This window comes from Acinonyx jubatus, chromosome B2 (assembly GCF_027475565.1).
Source record: "Acinonyx jubatus isolate Ajub_Pintada_27869175 chromosome B2, VMU_Ajub_asm_v1.0, whole genome shotgun sequence".
Taxonomy (NCBI): Eukaryota; Metazoa; Chordata; class Mammalia; order Carnivora; family Felidae; genus Acinonyx; species Acinonyx jubatus.
This window is the reverse complement of record NC_069385.1, coordinates 2,479,143-2,493,649: the sequence shown is the minus strand read 5'-3', so window position 1 is coordinate 2,493,649 and position 14,507 is coordinate 2,479,143. Positions and strand designations below refer to the sequence as shown.

The 14,507-nt window shown below is 48.6% G+C and overlaps 1 long non-coding RNA gene across 1 annotated transcript; it reads right to left on the bottom strand.

Moving 5' to 3' along the window:
- Window positions 1-287: 287 nt before the first annotated feature.
- Window positions 288-3,212, bottom strand: LOC128315450 (uncharacterized). Its single transcript, XR_008298210.1, has 2 exons — window positions 1,222-3,212; window positions 288-759 (listed from the first exon to the last, which is right to left on the bottom strand). It is a non-coding gene; the product is annotated as an uncharacterized LOC128315450 (long non-coding RNA).
- Between the last annotated feature and the right edge of the window lie 11,295 nt (window positions 3,213-14,507).

Here is a 14,507-nt window from a genome sequence, read left to right as displayed (position 1 = left end):
TCTGTAGCTTACAAGCACAAGAATTATCCATTATAATTATCACCTTAAATAATTTTAGGTCTTGGGGCGCCTGGGGGGCTCAGTCGGTTGAGCGTCCGACTTCGGCTCAGGTCAGGATCTCGCGGTCCGTGGGTTCGAGCCCCGCGTCGGGCTCTGTGCTGATGGCTCGGAGCCTGGAGCCTGCTTCGGCTTCTGTGTCTCACTTTTGTCTCTGCTCCTCCCCCACTCGTTTTCCCTCCCTCCCTCCCTCCCAAAAATAAACATTAAAAAAACGTAAAAACAACACAGTAATTCAGGTCCTTTAAAAAACTTGAGGCTCTAAAGTGAGGGAAGGGAGCGGAAGCGGAGGGAGAGGGGAGGAAGGCAGACCCCATTCAAGGGGACTCTGCCTTTCCTGCTGGAGGGGACAGCCGGGGCTTCCTCTCCAGGGTATTCGTGAACCCCCGCTTCACCCCTCTGCCAACGGCGAGCCCCGGAGGACATCCCTTTCTTCTCCCGGGTCACCTGCTCCCCGTGCAGCCCTGGGCCGTGGTTGGCTCTGACAGGACTCCGAGCGCTCCCGGCTTCACCTTGCACTTGGCTGACGAGCTCCTCGGCAGTGCCGCTGCCTGGGACTCGCACAAACCGGGTGACTCCAGTAGGATTTCGGTGAAGTTCAGGCAACAGGCTTTCGCGGCTGCCCGTGATCGTTGAAGAGACTGTGAAGCGGGCATCCGGGATGACGAGTCCGGGGCCGACGGTGAATGAGCCGCCGTCGCCCTGCGGGGAGCAGAGGTGAGATAGCGGATCGGGGGATGGGCTGGGCTGCTGAGGTTGGCCGCCTTCATTGCCACGTGGCCGCACTTAACGCCTGTAGGACCAGTAAGTGCCAACCCAGTGACTTTCTGGCGAAGGTTTGCCATGTGATTCTTCCAGAAACTGGGGCTTGAGGATACTGTTTTCTCAGGTTGTTGTCTGTACTGGTGGAGAAGGGGTCTGTTCTACAATCGAGATAAATCCTAGCGAGCAAACGTTTGAATGTCTTCACGGACCCATCCTTTACCGTGGAAACCAAACAATGATTTAGTGAAATGTAGGTATTTCCTGGACAGTGGCGAAAATGTTCTGAGCTTTAAGTGCTAAGTCAAAACAGGTGTTGAGGTGAGCCTCAGGAAAGATAAGCGGCCAAGTTTTGCCCACGATCGTTCCTCCTGGAACACAGAATCCGATTGTGGGACTTACAACTGAGGGTTCTCCTCTGCTGCTTCGGGGGAAGCTGCTGCCCCAGGTGCCTCCAGCCCCGACCTTCTAGGACTTCCAAAACCGTCCCTGTCATGCAGGGAAAAAAGCTGCCAGCCTGGGCTGGGGCGGTGCCTACGAGGCGCCAACCGCCTGGCGAGGGAAACCGGTGGGGGATGCGGACGGGCCGGCCAAGCAGGACCCTGGGCCCGGGCAGACACGGCTGACGTCCTCGGGGGGACGGGCACAGCTGTGCTCAAAGCCAGCGCGACTCCTGCAATTGTGTTGTCAGAGCACCAGCCACCAAAAACTGCCTGGAAGTACTTACTGGTCTTCTGTTCACATTTCAGTATTTAAATAACCCCGTCTACACAGTGTGCTCAGTGATGGCAACAGGTCCGATTATGTCATTTATCTAGTTCCGTGTGTTCGAGCCGTAGGGGAGCAGCACAGCGATTCCCATTTCTTATTAAAAAAAAAGAACCCAGTCGCCATGGGAGCATAAACATACTTGGCTGTGTGTGTCCTAAGAAACAGCAGAGAGCCTTACATGTTTTCCCTACGGAGGAAATAAATTGAGGGCTCAAAAAACGTGGAAATCGTGTTTACTGGCCAACTTTACAAAAGCAAAAAGAAACGTTCAGTTGATGCGTCGTGGGCGAGTAAGGACGGAGAGAGGGGAGCAGCCATGGGCCAGGGCGCAGGTGCAGAAGAGAAGGCGGGGGGGGGGGGGGGGAGGGCGGTGAGGAGGGGAGGGCCGCGGCGGGAGCCCCGGGCGCAGGCACCGAGAGAGAGGGCCCTGCCGTGTCCTCCTGTGTCCTGCTGGTGCTGGGCCGCGAGGTGACCAGCCCGTGCATGGCCAGCGCCCTGGGGACCCGCGGCGGGACTCAGAGTCCAGCAGGTTTGGGCCAGCCCGCTTCTGGGACCGCTGGGACCCGAGGGGTGGGGGCGTCCACGTGTGCGTTAAGCCCTAGGTGATCTTCAGCACCTGAGTTGATGAAGATCTTCAGAATTCTCAGAGGCTTCTATACATGTTGAAGAAAAGGATTAGCATCTTCAGTCTTGGGAGACACCTGAAATCTCACACGTAGCCCCGTCTGTGAGCTCGAACCCAGAGCCAGAGGCAGACTCCTTCCCAGGGTCGAGCTGGCGGGACCCCTGCTGCTTTTCCACAGCACGTGTCGTCCACCACCTGTCCCCAGCCTCAGCCGTGGTGATAGGATGTGTATACGTACATTGTTTTCGGAGACTCGGTGCTCTTTAATCATGTGGGCTTTAAGAAGCACTAGAAATATAGGCCACCTTAGAAGAAGGCATACCAGAGTAGGAAACTTTGCAGAAAATTATCTTGCTGATTCTTTCCAGAGTAGCTGAATTTTCCACTGTGGTTTGGCTTCTGTGGTTTCAGAAGTGATGTGTGTGCCGAGTGTTCTCTTATGTAACAGCCCCGCCGTACCTGCCCTTGATCCTTAACTCGGCCACGCTCGCCCGAGGCGAGCCCTGTGCCCAGGACGGCACCCAGGAGCACTCACGTCTATTGGGTGTTCTCTCCGAATCAAAGGGTTGGAGAACGTAATTAAAATGTAGGGTAACTGATCAGTAAGCTTCGTGAGTGTCCAGATTCTTCACTTCTTTCTTCAGTGACTTAGGACCTTTCACTAATTCAGGCTCATCGTTCTCAACGTTAGTTGCTGCCTAATCCTCGGTGCCGCAGGGCTTGTAGGGAAGTTACTGCGTTCGGCATCCCGGTGCGACCGTCTCCAGCTGTCGCTTTGTTGGTGGCCTTCGGAGTCACCCTTAAGGGCCACAGACAGTGGTGTGGCCGCAGGAAGGGGCAGCCTGGGTCCCCGAATAGCCATGTGAGGCAGATGCCCCGCCCACGAAGTTCTCCTGTGTGAAGTCACAGAGGTTTTGAAGCTGACTCTGCCCGCCGCTGTTGTAACTTACGCCCCAGCCAATATGTTTTCATTTTACAAGAGTTAGAAAGGGTGTGTACCAACCCGTTCCTTAAAAATCCTACTCATTCATTCAGTCATTCATACTTTCAGTATTAGGAGAGGCCTGTGCTGTGCTAGATATTTTATAAAAAGTAAATCCCTCTATTAAGTTCTTTAAAAAAAAGTTTTTTTTTATGTTTACTTATTTTTGAGAGAGAGACAGAGTGTGAGCGGGGGAAGGGCAGAGAGACAGGGAGACACAGAATCCGAAGCAGGCTCCAGGCTCTTGAGCCATCAGCACAGAGCCCGATGCGGGGCTCGAACCCACGAACCGTGAGATCGTGACCTGAGCCGAAGTCAGACGCTTAACCGACTGAGCCCCCCAGGTGCCCTGAAGGTCTCTTCATTGTTATTTGCTTTACTCCTAAAGGTGATGAATAGAAAGGAATTACAGTAGAATATTTCTCACACATGACAGTCAATCGAATACAGGTTTTCCTGAATTACTTGAAGAGGTAAAAATAACACACTGGTGGAAAATAATAAAAATAAGGTGGAGGGGGGTAAGGGATGGCAGTAACCATCCACGAAAGGTTACGTTTTCGTGCTCCTCCCGCCATCACTGAGAATAGTTCTCGTTCACCAAAAATGGTAATCAGGTTAAGAAGCTGAGCGGGGCTTTTTCTTTTCTTATCAAAAAATTAATACACTCTTAATTCCATGATCCGGGTCAAAGAGATGTGTCGGGAAGTCACAGCAGACACTGTGGTAAAGTGGACAACATTAGAACAGCATGAGAAGCCTTCCGCCAAATAAGCCCTATTTGCATAAAAGTGCGTGTGACTCCACGTCATAGATTTGTAAGGCTCGCTCCTATGGCATAGACACGGACCCATGTGCCCACGCCGGAAAGGACACGGGAATGCCTAAATAGATAGCTGCATCCTGTGTTTGGATAAGATGATTCAGAGATGTAAATGTATCCATTGCAGGAAGGGGAAGTGCGAAGTGGGAGGAGAATGGGTTTGGGGATTTTAAGTAACGGATTTAGTGTTGTTACACTGTCCTCCTGTTTTTTCAAAAGGAAAAAGATTCTCTAAACATGAAATGATCCTCAGGACTTAGACTGTGTTCGTTTTGCACAGGATGATTGGTGTCAGAGGAGAGGGATGACTTTGTGGGTGTGGACTGAGGGAGTGTCAGCAAAAACCACCGAGTTCTGGCTCCAAGACTGGGAAATGGGGCGCCCAGCGCTCAGAGGGGTGTCTGTGCCCCGCTTCGTTTCTCTTGCGCCCCAGCCTCTAGAGGCCCACGGCTGCCTCGTCTTTGAGGGAGGAAGGGCCCTCTGCTCTGACGGGAGGAAGTGAGGTCCCCAGAGGGCAGAATAAACCTGTATGAGATTTTTTTTTTTTCCTCTACTTCTGCTTCTGCCTCTGGGCCCCGAGTATAAGCACAGTCAGAGGGAGTGAGGGGCATTGTGGGTGATGAAAGCCAGAGCCATCTGGCAGGAGGACTTTAAGGGAAACCAAGGAGCCAGAAAATGCTTGGAGGTGGCAGAGAAGGGAGCAGCCCCCAAAATGGCCCCATAACATTGTTTATGACTTGGGCACCCCTGAGCTGTGCATGCGTGGATCTGACCTTGCACAGTATCCCTACACATTGAGTGCTGAACTGTGGGATGAGCTGCCCGGCCCCGAGACTAGCCACAGGGCGCCATATGCATTTGATAGACCTAAATAGTCCCGCAAAGGCTTTGAGAACTGATCTGGCTTTGGGAACAAAACCCATGGAAGGCAGATAGGGACTTGGAACTGAAATTCAACCAACTGATTGCCTTCTAAAACACAGTGAACCAAGACCTGGAAGGTTTTGATGTTCATCTATCCTGGATACAGTCCAAACTTGCACTGCACACAAAGAGCCATTAAACCCTTAACTTGCACAGGAAAGACGGTCAACAGTTGCACATACTGGGATGACACAGGATGGAATTATTAGATTAAGACTTCAAAGTAGCTATTGTAGTAATGCTCCTTGCGATGCATGGAGAGAGAGAAATAACCGGCAAAGAGAGAGAAGACATCAAGAACTAAGTGGAAATTAGAACTGAAAAATTTTTTAAATGAATAAAATACTCAGTGGGTTCAAGAGCAGAACAAAGGTGACAAAGGAACAAGTCAGTGAACTTGAAGACGAATTAACCAAATGAGATCATTTGAACAGCAGAGAGAAAAGAGACTGAAGAGAAAAACGGGGAACTCTGGGATCATACCACAAAAAGGCTGACATTTGTATCATTTGGATACCAGAAAGAGATGAGAAAAAGTGTGTAGAGAAGAAAACATTTGCTTCTGCACAGTAAAGGAAATCATCGACAAAATGAAAAGGCAACCTACTGAGCGGGAGAAAATGTTTGTAAACCACATTATCTGATAAAGGGTTATATCCAAAGTAGAGAAGAACTCCTACAACTCAGTAGCAAAAGGATTCCTCCAAACAGTTCAATTAAAAAATGGGCAGACGATCTGAATAGGCATTTTCCCAAAGAGGATGTGTAGATGGCCAACAGGCACATGAAAAGATGCTCAACATCATGGATTCTCAGGGAAATGCAAATCAATACCACAACGATATCACTTCTTATCCACTAGCCTGGCTAGAAATAAAGAAGTCAAATAATAACAACCGTTGGGGAGGATATGGAGAAATGGGAACCCTCACGCACCCCTGGTGGGGATCTCAAATGGTGCCATTGCTTGAAGACCATCTGGCAGTTATTCAGATGATTAAGCATAGAGTTATCCTATGACTGGGCAATTCCACTCCTAGGTATATGCCCAAGAGAAGTTGTTGTTTCCACAACAACTGGCACATGGATATTTATGGCAGCATTAGTCATAATAACCAAAGGTGGAAACGACCCAAGTGGCTATTAATGTGTGAATGGATACATAAAAAGTGGTGTATCCATATAATATTACTTGGCCACAAAAATGAATGAAATACTGATACACGCTTGTAACTTGGATGAAATTTGAAAACATATGCTACGTGCAAAAGCCATTCACCAAATCCACATGCTCTGATTCCATTCATATGAAAGTCCAGAACAAGCAAATCTGTATGGAGGGGAAGTAGATTAGTGGCTGCTGCTTTAGGGTGGTGTGGCAGGGGGCGGGGTGGGGGTAGGGGTTGAATGCTAAGGGGCATGGAGTTTCTTTTCAAGGTGATGAAAATATTCTAAAATGGACTGGTGATAGGTGCATGTATTTGTAAATGTCCTAAGGATCTACCGAATTATGTACTTTAAGTAGATGAATTGAATGGTATGTGAATTACTGTCTCAAATAAAGCTGTTAAGAAAAAAAAGAAAAAGCCCGGGGGAAGATCTACTCTGTAAACACAAATCCAAAGAAAGCTGGTGTGGCCCTTTTAGTAATAGACAAAATAGACTCCACAATAGAGATCATTACCAGAGATAAAGAGTGTCTGCTCACCAAGAAGACACTAACAACAGAGCTTCTACACCTACTAAACAGGGGCTCCTCCTGTCTGGCTCAGTCGGTGGAACATGGGACTCTTGATCTCAGGGTTGTGAGTTTGAGCCCCATGCTAGATATAGAGATTACTTCAAAATAAATAAAAATCTCACAACATACAAAACAAAATCTGAAAAAAAAAAAAAACAAAAACCACAGCTGAAGCAAGTAAAAGACAAATCTGCAATAATAGTTGGAAATTTCAACATTCCTGTCTCACTCATTGATAGAATTAACTGACAGAAAAACCAGTAAGGGTGTAGAAGGACCAAACATCATCATCATTTCAATTGGATCTGACATTTGTAAAATACCCCACCCAACAACAGTGGAATAAACATTCTTTTCGAGTGCACAAAGAATAGTCACATAACTAAACCATATGTTAGATTATTAAAAAACTCTTCACGAATTAAATAGAACTGAAATGATATGAACACATTTCTGACCATAATGATACTAAATTAGAACTTAATAAAAGAAAAGAATATCACAAGATAATATTCTTGAGGTTTCACAAGGAACCCTAACCTCTTGGAAATTAAACGGTACATTTCTATAGTCTATGAGTAAAGAGGGAATCTCAACAGATGTTCTAAACTATTTTGAGCTGAATGAAAATGAAAGTACACTATATCAAAACATATGGGTGCTTTGAAAGCAGCCATAAAAGCAGTGCTTAAAAGGAAACTTCCAGCCTTCAGAACTTTATTAAAAAAGAAAGGGCTCAAATCCGTAATCCAAACTTCTACCTTAAGAGAGTATCAAAAAAAGGGAAACTAAATGAAAGGATGGTAAAAGTCGGAATCAATGAATTGAGCGCGGAAAAATACAGTCAATGAAACCAAAAGTTTGTTCTTTGAAAATATCAATAAAATTTATTAAACTCTAGCAAGAAAAAGAAGACACAAATTGTTAACATAATGAAGAAAATATAGGATGTCACTAGACCCTACATACATTAAAAGGATAGTAAAAGAATACTATTAGTGGGGCGCCTGGGTGGCTCAGTCGGTTGAGCATCTGACTTCGGCTCAGGTTGTGATCTCACGGTTCGTGGGTTCGAGCCCTGCGTCGGGCTCTGTGCTCGGAGCCTGGAGCCTGCCTCTGATTCTGTGTCTCCCTCTCTCTCTGCCCCTCCCCTGCTCACGCTCTGTCTCTCTGTCTCTCAAAAATAAATAAGCGTAAAAAAAAAAAATTTTTTTTTTTAAAGAATACTGTTAGCAACACCATACACGTAAAATCGGCAACTTAGATAAATGGACAAATTCCCAAATAGACACAAGCACCAAAATTCGCTTAAGAAGGAATATGTGACCTGAATGATTCTAAGTCTGTTAGAGAAAATAAATTTGGAGCTAAAAATCTTTTAAAACAGGAAGCTCCAGATCCAGATGGTTTTGCTAGTAAATTCTCCCAAGAAGAAATAATATAAATCCTTTACAAAGTCTTGTCAAAATCAAAGAAGGAATACTTCCAAACAGATTTTGTGAGGCCGGAATTACCCTGGAGACCAAAACCAGACAAAGACAATGCAGGAAAACAACACACAAATGTCCCTCATCAACGTAGGTACAAAAATATGTAACAAAAGATTAGCAGATCAAATTCGGCAAGAGACAAAATTGATAATACGTGACGACTAAATTAGGTTTATCAGGGAAATGGTAGTGTGGTTCAGTATTGGAAGAATGATCCATGTAAACCAAAATGACAATATTCTAAAAACACCACATGATCGTGTCAATTGATACAGAAAAAGCAGTCGATAAAATTCAATATCCATTCATGATAAAAAAAAAAATTCTCAGCAAACCAAGGAGCAGAAGGGAAGTTTCTCAGTCTGCTAGAGGACCTCAATCAAAAACCCACAGCTCATTATGATGGTGGAGGAGTGAATGCTTTCCTTCCAAGACGGGGAACAAGACCAGGGCTGTCCACATTCATCACTCCTGTCTGTTATTGTATTGGAAGTGATAGCCAGTGCAATAAAGCAAGACAAAGAAATAGAAAGTACACAGATTTGAAAGAAGATGCCGAATTGTCCCTATCCAAGACTCCATGATTTTTTACGTATAAAATCCTCGTGCTTGGGATTTTCTGCAGGCTGATCCCTCCACCTTCTCTGGCGCCTCACCCAAGTGTGACAAAGGGCTCTGGCCTCTGCAGGATGCTCTTGGCACCACGGTCAGAGGCAGAAGAGCTGACCCAGGTTTCAGTCTGTCCTCATGGGTTCCAGCTCATTACTTAGGGTCCGGCTGTCCTTGATCTTTCCCATTTGTTATCTGGTTTCCTTCCCGTGTGTCCTATGGGTTTCAAACGCCAGGACCAGATGTGGAGATAAATGGACTTACAGACTCAATATGTACATATTCAACTGGCTTCGCTTCTCTGCTTGAACCCTGACCCGGTTATCTAACCTCTCAGTTTGATCATCGCAAAAATGGGGATAATTGTACTTATTTCATCAGTTCACGTATATTAAATCGAGATAGCATATCTCATATCAAACTCTATGTTTCTTAAAAAATATTTTTTAATGTGTATTTTTGAGAGATAGAGAGTGGAGGAGGGGCAGAGAGAGGGGGAGAGGGAGAGAATCCCAAGCAGACTCTGTGCTGTCAGCACGGAGCCTGACGTGGGGCTCGAACCCATGAACTGTGAGATCATGACCTGAGCTGAAGTCGGATGCTCAACCGACTGAGCCACCCAGGTGCCCCCAAACTCGGTATTTCTTACATGGGAGACTCTTGGACAATTCTCTGCTTTCATTACATAATATATATATTTTAATTTTAGAAAAAAATGGAATAAACTGTTTTATTTCTGTGTGCTTCTTCCTTGAAGACAAGTGACACATCCCGTGGGTTGTGTATATATGCGATGGGGGTGTTTATGAAATTCCTGTGAAAATTCTCTTTGTTTCTAGAAATATTCTGGCTTGTCCCTTTCTAGTAGAGAAAGAGAGGAATCTTCCTGTCTTCCTTCCTTCTCCTCCCCCTTCCCCTCCCCTCCCCCTCTTTCCACTCTTTCTAACACAGGGAGAAGGATTTTTAATGTCCCGACTGAACATTTGCCCAAAGAGAGAAGAGAATTATATTTGGATAGCAGCATTGCTACACTACGTCTGCACAGTGGGACCCGTGTAGAGGGGTCAAAAAGCCTCCCCTTTCTGAGGGAGTCACCTGGCCGGTATCCAGACTCCAGCTCTGGGCAGGCCACCTCTGTTGCCCACTCCTGAAACCACGTGAGCCATACCAGGAGCTGGGTGAGTACGCCATGGTTTGGGTTGGGCCATGGAGACGGTGAAATGGTCCCACTTTCAACACGGGTCTGGAGGCAAAGCAAATGACATTGGACACGGGTGTATGTCGCACCTTACAGGGACAGTGGGACGGCAGGGTCACCTGGATGGACTTGGTCTCTCAGTGCTCTGCAACATGCCTCAGTGCAGCTCAGTCAACCTCCACTAGACTTTGTCCAGGGTGGCGAGGCATGCACTTTTTCCAGTTTTCTGAGGCAGTTCCAGAAGAGAAGGGGAAAGTCGATCACTCAAAATGATCAAAAGGACATGTTTCCCCACCCTCCGTCACCCGGCATTTACCTAGAGCACTTAAAAAAAATTTTTTTTTTTTTTTAATGTTTACTTTTGAGAGAGAGCATAAGGTGGAGGAGGGGCAGAGAGAGAGGGAGACGCGGAATCCGAAGCAGGCTCCGGGCTCCGAGCCGGCAGCCCAGAGCCCGACGCGGGGCTCGAACTCACGGACCACGAGATCGTGACCTGAGCCGAAGGCGGACGATTCACCGACTGAGTCACACAGGCGACCCTTTCCTAGAGCACTTTTTTTCCTGTTCATTCTTTCAAAAGTGGAATAATTGAGACATGCATTTTATGAATCCTAGTTAATAGACTTCTTCACGTAAAATTTTGGATAGTTTTTGTCCAAACTACAGTAATAGTAATTCCTTGGGCCTTAATTAAATTAAATCAATCAATTTAATAAAATGAAAAGTATTCTATGGGGCGCCTGGGGGGCTCAGTCGGTTAAGCGGCCGACTTCGGCTCAGGTCACGATCTCACGGTTCGTGAGTTTGAGCCCCGTGTCGGGCTCTGTGCTGACAGCTCAGAGCCTGGAGCCTGTTCGGATTCTGTGTCTCCCCCTCTCTCCGCCCCACCCCTGCTTGTGCTCTGTCTCTCTCTGTCTTTCAAAAGTGAATAGACATAAAAAAAAAATTAAAAAAAGTATTCTAGAAATCCAGTCCATTTTCTCATTTTGGAAAATGTTCTCTCCACCTGAGTGACAGTGTTCTGGAAGGAGAGAATGGATTTGGTGGGAAAACTGGCCGGTGGGATCATCGTCTTTCCTCTCTAAAATGGAACCTCACCCATTGATCAAAAATGCAGTTGAAGTTCGATTTCTCCTTTAAAGGACTTAGACATTCGGGTAGTTTGGGGCAGATCCGAGAGGGAAACGGGTCAGCTTCACTGCTGTCTGGGCCTGGCCCACGGGGTGGATGACGGGCGGGTTTCCTCGAGCACTTCTCCAGGGTCCCCTGGCCTCATCCGCAAGGCTCAGCTGTCTGGGTGCATGATCTTTCTAGTGATGTCCAGAATGACCCGCCTTTCCTGTAGCCCCTCACCGTGTTATGGCGGAAAGAGCATGAGCTACATAAGGGGCAGGTTTCGAACGGAAATCTAGTTTTGATGCGCGCCAGGCTAGACGTATCAGGGCCCCACTACTTAACCTCACCCGAGCCTCGGTCTCTGCGTCTGTAAGATGGAGTTTGCACCTACTTTGTGTAGACTTTGTGACTCTTTTGTAATGTTTATTCTTTGAGAGGAAAAGAGAGAGCATGAGCAGGGGAGGAGCAGAGAGAGAGGGAGACACAGAATCCGAAGCAGCTCCAGGCTCCGAGCCGTCGGCACAGAGCCCGACGCGGGGCTTGAACCCACGAGCCGTGAGATCACGACCTGAGCCGAAGTCGGACGCTCAACCGGCTGAGCCACCCAGGCGCCCCGAGTTTGTGACTCTTACGCAGAAAAGTGACACCCGGGATGCAGCAGGCCTTCACTATTAATTTCGTGGTCTTCCTCCTCACCTCTGTGGCTTCCAACGTGTCTTGGATTTCCAGAGGAACCAGCTCCTGCCAAGGCCTCCTGGTCCCAAGCGACACGTGCCGACACGAACGGTGATGTGTGCCATCGCCAGCACGAAGCCAGCGTCTCCCCGTGCTGGGTCTTCCAGATACAGGATGCGGGCGTCGGAGGCGGCCAGCGTGTGGCCCGGATGCTAGTCATTAGGTGCACACAGTACGCCTGGAATCTCATCTCAGTGTCGTGGCTTCCTGGCTCTGTAACCCCAGGCACATGTCTCCTCCGCTCTCACTTCCTCTTTCCTGATCCAGAGCATTTCCTCATAGGCGTGCAGGACAGATGGTAGCTGGTCCACGCAGAGTGCTTAGCACACAGCAGGGCCGCACGCGTGTTAGCCAGAACGACGCGCGCGATCTTTGTGATTCCACCGCAGGCAGGGGAAGCCGCTCTCCTGGCAAAGGCAAGAAAGAGGTAAAGTGGCCCCAGCACGTATGCAGCTTTGGAGCCGTTGAAACCCACTCCTTGAGGAAGCGTCCTAAGAGTTTCAAACATTTTTAAGGTCATTTCTCTTTGGGGGCATCTGGGCCTTTGCAATTTTCCCTTCAGCTGAGCAAACAAGCCACGCGAGTCAGGGCAGGCTGGATTCTGCTGCGGTAACAGACAGCCCCGCTTCTCACCCGCGCCCTGCGTCCGCTCCAGGTGCGCCCCCCTCGGCTCTCCACCCTAGGCAGTCTGACGGGGCTCTACCATTGGGAGCACTCCAGAATGGAGAGAGCACGGGGCGCAGTTGCACCGAACTTACAGGCCTCTCCCAGAGTGCCGTCCTTTTCCCCTGGACTCATTGTATTAACCGAACCGAGTCATGGGGCAGCTGCCGACGCCCGGGGGTGACGTGTGGAGGAGAGCAGGCCACTCCACGTGGACCCAGGCGGCAGAGAGCTGAAGTACTGAGTACCGATTACCAGCACCCTGACTTCACAGAAACGCGAGGCATGCGAACCCATCGATTCTGCTTGACCCACGAAGCGGTGCTGATGTTCTGGGAAGGCCTGCAGGGCACGGATGTCAGAATGGATGGTGCTTTTTCCCAGGGGAAATGAAAAAAAAAAAAAAAAGACTCATCAGTTTATAGTTGAATTCAACGTGACTTTGAGGAACAGCTTTTCCTAGGAACTGATGATGAAATACAGATCTAGACACAGAGACTGAAGAAGTGACCTTATCTGTGAATGAAAACTTGAATGCAGTCATTCCTAATAGCAATGCGGTGTTTAATCCGTAATTTGTGCAGTTGAGATGCTGACAAGAAAACCTTTAAGGAAGAAACAGCAGATTCCCATGGCCCATATTTCCATTTAGAGCATCAGCAAAAACTTTTGTTTTGTGGCAACTTTCGTGTCAATAGATCTGTTATTAAATAAGACCCCATGAGGATGCCTGGGTGGCTCAGTCAGTTGGGCGTCCGACTTTGGCTCAGGTCGTGATCTCACAGTTCGTGGGTTCGAGCCCCGCATCGGGCTCTGCGCCGACGGCTCGGAGCCTGGAGCCTGCTTTGGATTCTGTGTCTCCCTCTCTGTCTGCCCCTCTCCTCCGCATGCACTCTCTCTCTCAAAAATTAAATAAACGCTAAAAAAAAAATAAGACCTGATCAGTCCTACGTTGATCGAGGAATGAGTCTTGCTTCAGATCTTTCTTTCAAGAGCTCCTGTATCCCTGGTGTGCACATTTCTGAACAAGCGGTGACTTGGGAAGATCTTACCGGTACCGGGTCGGCTGTAGCGTAAGCTGTGTCCACGGAAACTCGTCCCAATACGGAGCAGCACACACAGCAGAAGCAGCAGGGCGAGAGCAGGAAGGTGAGTGCCGCCGCCCGCAGGGTAAATCCCAGGGGGGCTGCGTTCGTTCATCTCGGGTGCGCGCCTTTGGAAAAGTGGGTAAACGAACAACACCCCTAAAGATGCTTAGCTTAGCGTCTGGCTCAGAATTGGCGCCTGATAAATGCTTGCGTTTGCTTGCAGCCCTGCTGAATGTTGCTGCCCTCGGTGCTGCCTGCTTGGGACACCTGGGGGATGCGCGGGGTTCCGGCGGGACCCAGGTTCGGGCCCTCGAGACAAGGCCACCTGTCAGTCTGCGTGTGGAATGTCCAATTGTGCCACCGCCTGTCACAGCATGTTAGCGGTGACAAGGCTGTGAGCACTGGAATCCTTCAGAAGCGCTCGGCACGTCCTGGACCCAGCTCTTGGTGTGTGTGTGTGTGTGTGTGTGTTCTAGAACCTTGCTGCCCGAAGTGTGGTCCCTGCTCTGTATGAGCATCTTAGCGCCCAGAGCTTGTTACAAAGGCAGACTTTGGGACCCCGGCCTGGGGCCCGGGTATCAGAATCTGCAGACTCACCACAGGTCAGGGGATTCGTGTGCCCGTTGGAGTTTGAGAAGCACCCAGCCCACAGAACAACTCACATTCCTTCCAGAACAGACAGATGCTTTTCGGAGGACTTCTTTAAGGCCAGACATTTGCACAGCCGATCCTTGAAGACTGCTCCACGGCCCCTGAACTTCCAACTCCTGGTAGGAGGAGAAATGGCCTTCTCTTCTCTCCGGCCACAACTGGAGGTCTTCAGGGAACAGGCAGACGGCAGGGAAGCCGGCCCACAGCAGGGGAGCTGAAGACAGCCTCTGAGTCCTCTCCGGGCCCTGGTGCTGACACGCGGCTGTCGCACC